General features: G+C 41.6%; 1 long non-coding RNA gene across 1 annotated transcript; it reads right to left on the reverse strand.

Annotated features, from left to right (window-relative positions):
• Positions 1 to 5484: 5484 nt before the first annotated feature.
• LOC134488156 (uncharacterized) lies at positions 5485 to 7346 on the reverse strand. The gene is made up of 3 exons (XR_010066943.1): positions 6479 to 7346; positions 6030 to 6129; positions 5485 to 5668 (listed from the first exon to the last, which is right to left on the reverse strand). It is a non-coding gene; the product is annotated as an uncharacterized LOC134488156 (long non-coding RNA).
• Positions 7347 to 9135: the final 1789 nt, after the last annotated feature.

Below are 9135 nucleotides of genomic sequence, written 5' to 3' on the forward strand. Positions count from 1 at the left end.
TATGGTTCTTTCCCCGAGAAGACAGGATCGGCGGCGGTCACGTGATCCTCTACCAGACGCCCTCCCTCCCTGTACAGCATAATGAGGAGGCAGACGAGAAGAAGGGTGATAAATACAAAATGCAGGGTCGGGTTAAGTTTTAGAAAGTGGTTTGTTTCCCGGTTACATGTGACTACGGAGTGTGAAGGTTAAATCTCCTCTGACAGCTACAGTAGCTTATAGAAGCAAAGTGAAAGCCCAAGACTGCTTGCTGAGTGTGATGTCAATACTTATTCTTTGTTACAGTTTTGTATAGTTTTTGTTTTGGACGACGTTATTTTCATCATGTTATTTCTGTTAAACAACTTGTTGTTATGCAGGACCGTATATTAGCTTCTACATATAACTTTTCTCCTCTCTTCCTTTTGAAACAAAATAATGCTTACAGATGTTATTTCCAATCCCAATTATACGGTGTAGTTACGGCACAGAAGAGGTTTAATGTGAAAAGGCTGCCTGTTTTTATGTTAGTCACTGATATGAGAGGTGAGGAATTGGGTGATACTTCTAAAACCATGCATGTCCTCTTAAATGTTCTGCTGTTCTAGGATTTTTTTTTCCAAAAAAAAAACCTTGTTTATATAACACCAACAAGAAAACTATTTTTACTTTATTTTTATTGTGGGTCTGTCCCTGTCTTGGAGCTACACTTAAAAAAAATGGTTTTCTAGCAGCAGAATGCAGAAGGCCCATTCATACTACAATAGACAGAGAGGAAAGAAGGAGGCTGGTTTGTTTAAACTGCTTCTGTCTTCATTCACAGCCTGATATCCATGAGCATTGTGCAGGCTACAATGGAACTAAAGGATGCATTGTGGATGAACACAAATCAAAACAGTCAAAGCGATTAGAGAAAAGAGTCGTGCAACCAAATTATCCCCAAAATTGAAATCTTATACCTAAGATTTGGGTCACTTTTTAGCTGCTTGCCCTATTGACCAAAGTTTCTAGTAACTACAGTACTAGAGTTTAATAAATAAAACCTTAGATGGGAACTTTCTGTGACCGTTTGTGAAAGGCAGAAAAGGTGCATTCAGGGTGATGTTTTGTTCCTTCACCATTGTCCTTCTGGTATTACAGGAATTTTGCATGGGAGGGCATTAGGAATTTCTCTGGCAAGTTTCTTTATTGGTGGTTAACATATTTTACCAAATTTTAAAATACTCTCTCTGATATATTACATATGCTGCCTTCTGTTCCTTTGCCATAGCAGAACCATGAGTGTCTCTGAAATTTTATGATTATCCCATGACTAACTTCAGTCCAATAGGCAACAGGTGGAAACTTGAATAACTTCACATATCTTTCCAGGGGAAAATGGGGCACAGAAGGGAGCCAATTGGAGGATTAAATCAGATGTTATTGCCAATGAAAAAATTAAATGAAGCAGTGCTCAGGGGAACACAGATTAATATATTTAGTGACTTTGCATACACAAAGGCTTACCATTGTAGCCACATCTGAATGCCTATGAATAGTGTGGAACATGTGCAGCCTGTCACTGCAGGTGCCCACATCTGTTCTTCTACAGGCAGATGCTCACAGAAAAAAAACCCCACTCCTGAAGCAGACGATCTATATCATCCCGAAACTCCTCTTTCATAATCACTGCCTGAAAAGGACTGAAAATCACTTTCTTGAAAGGACTTCTGCTTTAAATGAAAAACAAAACAGCCATGAGAAAAGTATTAAAAGTACGTGGGATATTCAGATTTTCTGGAAATGGCAAAAAAAGACAGAAGCAAAAGGGATATTCTAGAGTATTTATTAGCAAATGGTTATATTAGCAGAAAAAAAATTGGACAAGTAGATATTCCCTTAATCATTCATTTCATTGCACAGTTGATTGCACAAACATTAGTGAATCATATTCTGCATTTGATATTAGAAGCTTCATGTTGAAATACATTGTATAACAAAAATTTCCTTAGATATGATCTTTGCATGTACTTCACAATGAAGTCTGTACAAGCAGAATAACACAATTACTACAATCCAATATTTAAAATTAATGTTTAATAAAAATAAATGAGATTTTTGAAGTGTAAGTCAAAACAGAGACATTAGAGGGAACACAGTGCTCAGGGGAACTACTGTGATAAATAATATATATTGTGATATGTGATAAGATTGTTAACATCAGTAATAGAATACACTAAACATTCTTGATAATGAACTTGACTTTACAGGGTGACTTGGTTTGGGTAGTGTAACTTAAAATGGAAATATTTTTTTAATAAGTTTTTAAAAAAATCTTCCAGATAATATTTTGTTGATAAAGAAAATTTCTACAAGTAGTAGAAAACAGAATTGCATGGCAAGTATTTTGAAAAATGCGCCATTCCATCTTCATTTTATTTTTTGTGATGTGTATCACTGTATCTTTCAAAGATATTCATTCTAAGATAGATACCTAGTGGCTAGTGGCAATTACTCACTTCTAAAAGCAAGATACTAGCACATGCTCAGAGGGATGATGAAGACAATTTAAAAATTCCAGAGCCACATTTTTACATAAATGATGGGTCCTGCGCTTGCTAATTTCTTATCATTGAAGTTATTGACTGTGTTCATGAGTTATGCCAAGCCATGGTTTACAACTCCCATTGTCCACAATGGCTGGCTAGGGCTTTTTTACCTACAGTGTTCCTAGTGTCTTGCTTATTCCCAGAGAGGAGTCACAAATTTGGGGCCTAAATATTGCTGCATGATTCTAAATATATTTCCTCTGCACACACTTTGTTGAAAGCAAGTCCAATGCAGAAGATAGGATTTCAGTGCAGCTTATTCTGTGGTTCCATGAACAGATTGCCCCTTTTGCAATGAACTTTATTTTGTTGTATTATTACTGTTTTTATCTGGGTTTATTAGAGATATTATTATTGACTGCTTTTTCTCATTTTATTGGATGGGAGGTTTACCTCACTCTGCATTCCTTGAGGAGGAAGAAGATGCTAATAATGATTATACTAATGGTATGCATAAGGTCTGGTTGTAGTTTCCATTGATTTCTTAAGGAATTGTGGGCTCTAGATTTAATGGTTTATAGCCCATCCCTCATATAGACAATAAATATGGTAAATCAACAAGCTCATCTGCTAGTGAAATGTTCCAACAAATCAGTGCTTTTGTTTTTATTCCAGCCATATTATATGTCTAATTGGAATGGGTACAAAGATCAAGCCTCAGTTCACATCATCCCATGACATCACAGATGCTGTAGAGAAGAGGCTTACAAGCAAAAATTGTTGCCAAGTTGTTTTTTATGTGACCAAGGGAAAATTATTTCTAAAATGTCGTTATTTAATTTTGATTTAGTTTTAAATCAGAGTCTGCTTTAGGTTATGCTTGAAGGCCTAAAATTACAGGGCCTCTACAGTACAAGTGGAGGAATGAGGATGAGAGCTATAATTTTACATAAGTTCTATACAGATAATAAATATTTTAGTTAATGAAGACAGTAGATTGTAAGTCCATATTTGTTAAATTTTGAAAATGTGTATTTTATAAATTTTGAAATGGCCTAAGAAAAGTATTGCTTAATATGTAAATTGGACTTGGAAAAACTTGTGGGTGTCCCCCAAAAGTCTGCAATTCAGATTTTACCACCACATTTCTGCCCCCATGTGCAAAATGTCCTGAAATAAACATTCTAAGGGGAAGCATTAATACCATTCCTTGCATCCAGTACATTCCAACTATTAATTTTATTTATTTGATTTCTATCCTGTCTCTCTCCCATTAACCTATTAGGTGGCTAACGTGTGTTCAGTACAGGGAATCAACCCAAAGGATATTGGATACCAGGCAGAAAACGAATGCAAGGGCATGTGGAAATCAGCTCTAAAACTTCAGTTAGTTATATGTATGGTACAAACTCCAAGCATCCACTTACTTTCTACCCACCAAGAAATCTATGTCCTTGTCTTCTGCCAGGGAGCCCTACAAGCAATCTGGGGGGAGGCTGAAGTGGGATCCTGCGGGGAAATAACATCCTGCCTTGGCAGGCGGATCTGCATCGCTTGCTAAGGCTCAGAGAGGTTTCTTCTCACTACTAGTTTTTGATTTGCTCAGCAGCCCCGGCAGATGCTCCCTGGGTTGATGTTGGCACGCGACTGACCTCAGGTTCGGGGAAAGAAAAAAAAATTCAGCCAAAAGTCCCTTCCTGGTTGAGGAAGAAGGGGGTGGGGGGTAGCCCCAAGTAGACTCTCTCCAATGGTGCAAGTTTGCCAGAAACCAAAGACATCGGAAGGAGAAAAAGAGCAAGGGCAAGACTTCCTAGCCAATTGGTCTTCCTTCCTTGCTTCCTTCCTTCCTTTCCTCCCCCCCCCCCCCCCAATTCCTGGATTTGAGGCCTTCTCCCTGGACGTGCCATCAGGGCCACAGCCTAGGCAGGCCCCCGATCAGATCTGCTGAAGCAAGGGCTGGGAAGAGCAGCTGGCGGCAGCAATCTGATGAGGAAACAAAGGAATGCCCCGCCGGTTCTGGGATCCCAGGTAAACACGCTTGCTTTATTATGGAAAGGAGAGAGGAAAGGAGCAGATGATTTGCGATTGGAAAACAGGGAGGGAGAGGGGGGGAGAGGGAGAAGCGTAGCTGGGGGAAGTCACGGGGGTGGGGGTCACAGGGAGCTGGTGCTTATCTGTCATCTGGCTTCTCTGTGTGCCAGCTGAGCCACGCGACCGCCCTTTCTTATTCTAATCAGCACATGCCTTTACAACTTTCGACAAACCTGCAGAGCAGGCTAAACTTACTCACCCGGGTCTCTTAAAATCAATACATGGGCTCCAACCTTTCAACAAGGGGATATGGGGGGAACCTAGTTCAGTGGGTGCCGTCTCACTGTGATCCCCTCGTTCTCCCCTCCCCAACTCACTCTCACCCATTTCATTTTTCCAGCGTGTGAAAGTCCTGAGTTGCAGGAGCACCAAGTCTCGGGAGAGGATTCCTTTCCCACATTAATTCCTGGTGACCTGCACATATGAAGCAGAAGGAGAGGGGGGAGGGAGGAGGAAGATTGAGCATTGTTGATAAAGATAAAGGGGTTGCCTGAAGCCCAGAAACAACACGATTCATAATGATATTGCATCTTGGAAGCCAGATCCTGCACAAATCAGGGAAGTTTAATTGCCACTGCATTTAATTGGGATTACTCTCAAGTGAAGTGTGCTTTGAACTGCACCCGTTAACTCGACCTGCTTCTTCACTGAGACCACGGGGGCACATGCGAACATGGAGTGCTTCTGTTCATTGGGTTTGTCTTTGCAGCCATCTTATGACGGGCACACCATTCTAATGTCCCCTTAACAGATGGGGAACTGAGGCAGTGGCTTCCAGTGAGCACACCGAGGAATAGATTTGAACCTTGGAGATGACTTAGTGTGAGACAGTGTCAAAAAAACACAATCTTGGTAACAATTTTTGGGCTTTTTGTATGATTTGAGTAGCTGAAGAAGACACCAAACATAGGCAGCTGCTTCAAATCCATCTCTGTGGTGAAATTGTCAGATCTTTATGGGGAAACTAATCTCTGGTTTCCTGCAAATCTTGTCAGTTATTGTGATTGCTAGGGCTGGCCCAAGACCTGCTGATGCATGAAGATAAACCTGCAGTTAAGTAGTGCCAGTACCTAAAGTAGAAAAAACAATCATACAAATGCCTCTCCCTTGTAGTTATCATGCATAACAAGCTGTGAAACAATCAAGAATTGGCTGTTTTCAAAGAAACACCCAAGCTAATCTCTCTGAGGCCTCCTTTGCCTAATTGTGGAACAGGCCCTGAGGATTATTAAGGCTACAAGGCAACTAAGAGCACTACCAGGTATGAAATTCCCCTCCCATGTTAATGGCTTTTTAGCATATTTAGGACTCCCAGGTTGGCAGGGGTGGGCTTTCTCTGCTCTGAATTCTGACTATGCCAGGTGAGTGTTCTGGATTCACAGAGATGAAGGAGACTTGCTGGAAGGTCAACACTTCTCAGAACTTGCATACCTCATGGAGAAGTGTCTGGTTCACCTTGCAGCTAGTCTTGCAGGCTCTAAGTGGTCCCCTCACAGTTTTTGCCACAGTAGAGGACCACCACTGTAGGTACCTCCTCTTGCTGTTTTCATATAAGGTAAAGGTAAAGGTTTCCCTTGACGTAAAGTCCAGTCGTGTCCGACTCTAGGGGGCGGTGCTCATCTCCGTTTCTAAGCCTTGGAGCCGGCGTTGTCATAGACACTTCCGGGTCATGTGGCCAGTATGACGACTCGGAACAGCGGTACCTATTGATCTACTCACATTTGCATGTTTTCGAACTGCTAGGTGAGCAGGAGCTGGGACGAGCAACGGGAGCTCACCCCGCCGCGCGGTTTCGAACCGCCGACCTTCCGATCGACAGTTCAGCGGTTTAACCCGCAGCGCCACCGCGTCCCTTATTAGAGGACCACCACTGTAGGCACCTCCTCTTGCTGTTTTCATATAAATATCAGCCAAATATTCCACACTCTGCTGAACCCAAATGAACATTTCTGGACCCATCCCAAACACGTTGAAGATAATATTGTGGAGCATCTGCTTGCAGTTCCAAGCTTTCTGAACATACATGATGTCTATTTTTTCAGTAATTCAGTATTATTATTCTGATCCTCTATATACACTTGTTGATTTTAGCAGAATTGAATTCCAAGGCATATAAGCCTTCATGCAAATGCTTTGAGTTTACTTGAAAGTAAATACAGTTGAAAAATGAAAGGGACACATTACTTCTGGGAAGAACTCAAGTCACATCCATTCACCCAAGGTGAATTTTGCCAATATTTGATCTTGATGGTGGATTGATCCCTAAACCCATTTAGGATAAGCCAACTGGAACCCTCCAGATGTTTTGGACTATAACCCTCATAATACCTTGCCATTGGCCATGTTGCTGAGAAATTCCAAACGAGCTGGAAGGTACCACATTTCTTACCTTGAACTGAATTAGAGTTCACCCAGCTAGTGGGAATGCAAATATCTAGCTTGTTAAACCAATCAATAGCTTGGACCCCAAAGCACCTCCACCCAGGTGAAAGCCTGCTTTAGCTTGCATCATACCTTCAGATTATCTTTTGTCAGCCGGGAGCCTTCCAGACAATGAAATTGATGGCAAGTTAATGCTACGCCAAGTTATAAACAAATCCTTTGGGTTGACTTTTGCCATCAGATGGCATCTTTATAAATAAACTGACCCTGTTTTAGCTGAGTGTCTATAGTGCTGGGGATGATGATTGAAGTGGCAGCCTGATGCTTCTGGGAGACACCAGAACTGGGAAGGATGGTCGTTTTAGGCAAGCCCAACATCAAGGGAAGACTTCCTATCTGTGAATGAACCATTACAGAATCAGTACCTTAGGTAAGTAATGTTAGCCACATCATCCTTCTTAATAGTAGTATTTTGCCCATTCAATGGATAGACATCCAAGGGGTGGGGGGGAACACTGACTAGTCCTAAGAGTCAGGAGCTTCCAAATTGAATTACTGAGTCACTCTACAGTAGATTTAGTGGACTTACGGATTTTTTTGCTGTAGCCATACAATGTAAGATCTTTCCTCCAAAGTGGTTTAATGTCAATTCAGCCCATATTGTATCAGGAAATAGAAGTGATGCCATAACTGGCATCACTTGCAGCTCATCTTATGTTCATATCACCTTACCAAGCATGTTGTCATGATGTAGGTTCCAGTATTTTCAGGTCAGTGATTGTTCAATGTCCAGTTAGTGGCATGACTCTTACAGTCTGCTGGTCATCAGCCTAGTGGTAGTGGCTGACCACGTGGCCACACTTCTGATCACATCCTGCAAAAGATTACCTATCTTACTTCCCCCAAAACGGCAAGCAAAATGGCAATTCCTGAAGTCAGGGGCTTCAGTTCTCCATTAGCCAGGAGAAATGGGACCTGTTGTAATGTGATACAATCTTGCTTGGAGTCATCTTACTCAGGGTGCCAGCTGGCCAGCCATGCCCTTCTTTAGAATGCTCCATTCCATCCTTCTTTCCGTTTCCCTTCAACAGTCTGTATCCTGTGCCCCTTAACTCAGTTCTTCTTTATGCTTTTTTTAAACATCTGCTAAATATTTTACTATTTCCTTTTTTTTATTGGAGCTTTCTTTTTGTATTATGTACATAGCTACCTTAATTCTGGCTATGCACAGACCCATACAAATTCAGTATGTATGGGATAGTGAAATTGAAACTCTGTGTTCAGAGAAACTAAATGGGAGAGGAATGATGTGTTGCCTTGATGCTTAAAAACATAGGACCATGGTTTGCATATTGTGTGAAGCTATCTTTTGTACCTATAGTTTGTTGAATAAGCTTTGGTTGATTGGATTCACACTACCTTATGGGTTAGGAATATAGAGGATGAGCTTATACATCACATTGAGTTCAGGAAGCCCCCTTATCGCTTATATCCAGCACTTGATCAAGGGCTCCCTAGAGCTTCTTACTTGGAGGTGCCACGGGCTGAACTTTCTCCAGAGCAAACAAGTTCTCTGCCCCTTAATTATGACCCTTAAGTTGCAGAGGAAACAGCAAGATACATTCTTGATCTGCTCATATAGTTTGTCTTGGCTATTTCCGGCCTGAGGCCGCTCAGTCTTGCTGGGGAAGGGTAACCACAAAGGTTTTTGCATCCTCAAAAGGAAGTTGCAAATCTTCCACTTCCCAGACCACCCTACTCCTCCAATCCGAAATTCTTTCAGGATCTTTTGGAGCCAACTGGGCAGATCCTCAGGCTGCTCAAAGAACAGGAACTCATTTCTTCCCCCCCCTCCACAGAAAGAGCTTCAGGTCTCCACTCTCTCTGATCTTGCTTCCTCCCCCTCCCCTTTTTTCCTAAACAGGGACAAATTCACCTTGTCTTGGGCTTCTAATGTTTTGTCTGTGCTGGTTAATGAGCTCAACGTAATACAGTAAATTTGCTGAGGAATCAAAAAGTATTTAAAAAGGGGTTGTGGTGCTGCCTTAATGAAAAAGGTAAGGATTTATCGCCCTTTTTTTCCTGGCTGGGGTTCTTTCCAATCACCCTCCTCTCCCCCCCCCCCCCATCTATTCAACATACTTTAACTTAAGCT

This window comes from Candoia aspera, chromosome 1, assembly GCF_035149785.1.
Source record: "Candoia aspera isolate rCanAsp1 chromosome 1, rCanAsp1.hap2, whole genome shotgun sequence".
NCBI lineage: Eukaryota > Metazoa > Chordata > Lepidosauria > Squamata > Boidae > Candoia > Candoia aspera.